Source organism: Equus caballus, chromosome 21, assembly GCF_041296265.1.
Source record: "Equus caballus isolate H_3958 breed thoroughbred chromosome 21, TB-T2T, whole genome shotgun sequence".
NCBI classification, from domain to species: Eukaryota; Metazoa; Chordata; class Mammalia; order Perissodactyla; family Equidae; genus Equus; species Equus caballus.
Window position 1 is genome coordinate 26,012,546 of NC_091704.1, and position 1,201 is coordinate 26,013,746.

The window sequence follows — 1,201 nt, forward strand, 5'->3', positions numbered from 1 at the left end:
GGCCCTGTCTCTGGTGGCCCGTGGGGAGCGTGTGTGCACTGAGTGTGCACGATGCCCAGGGCACGGCTGGGGCTGGAGCTGGGGCTGGGGCTGGGGCTGGGGCTGGCCTGCCTGAGTCGGGTCCCCGAGGCGAGGGGTGGCGGCTTCCGAAATTAAACTGCAGGGTCACCTCTCAAAGTTGGGCAGGCCTGCCCGCTGCCCTCCTTGATGGGGGTGACAGACACGAGTCCCCCCAGAGAACTAACAGGAAGCAGAGACTGGCCCTATCAGTCTGCGGTCTGCGGTCTCATTCTCATTCTGTCCCGCCGCCCAATTTCCCTACTTTCACGCAGCGCTCGCTGTGGGCCACGCGCGGCGAGCACCTTATGTGTATTAGCTCAATTAATCTTACAACCACCTCTGAGTAGGTAATATTATCATTCCCGTTTTATAGATCAGGCAACTGAGGCACAGAAAGATTAAGGACTTTACTCAAAGTCATACAAATAGCGGCAAAGCCGGGATTTGAACCCAAGTGCTGATCACTGTGCTCCGTCCTCCTGTGTAGGCCAAACCCTTCCCACCTCCACCCACCCTCCCGTCTTTGAAGTTATAAAGCAGATGAAGACAAAAATGAAGCCCCACCAATGGATGTGTGGCTCCTTCCTGGAAGAGAAAAATGTCTTAGAATTTAAGGTTAATTAGATAATGATTTTAAAAATAAGATTTTAATGGAAGCAACCTGTAAAAATATGTCCAGGCACACGCATTTTCCTGAATTGTAAGTTGTCATTGTCTTTTGCTTTCATAATATTTTCCTTATGTTCCGCTAAAAACTGCCTCTCCACATTTGTGAGCATAATTTATGTAAGGGAAGCAGCGTAACATAGTAGTAAAAATAGGGACTTGAGCCAGACTCCCTGAGTTTGAATCTTGGCTTTGCTGCTCGTTAGCAGTGTGACCTCAGGCAAGTTACTTAACCTCTCTGTGCCTCAGTTTCCTCATCTGTAAATTTCTTCTTCTGTAAAATATTAATGCCTATCTCTTAGGGTTGTTATGACAATTGAATGAGTGATATTGTTAAGCACTCAGAACAGTGTCTGGCACATGGGAAGTGCTATACATGTATTTGTTAAATAATTAAAATAATTAAGAATAAAGTACTGTACAAGTAAACTATAGAATCTAACCCCCTGGTTTTTTTTTAAGAGGGAGGAAAGGA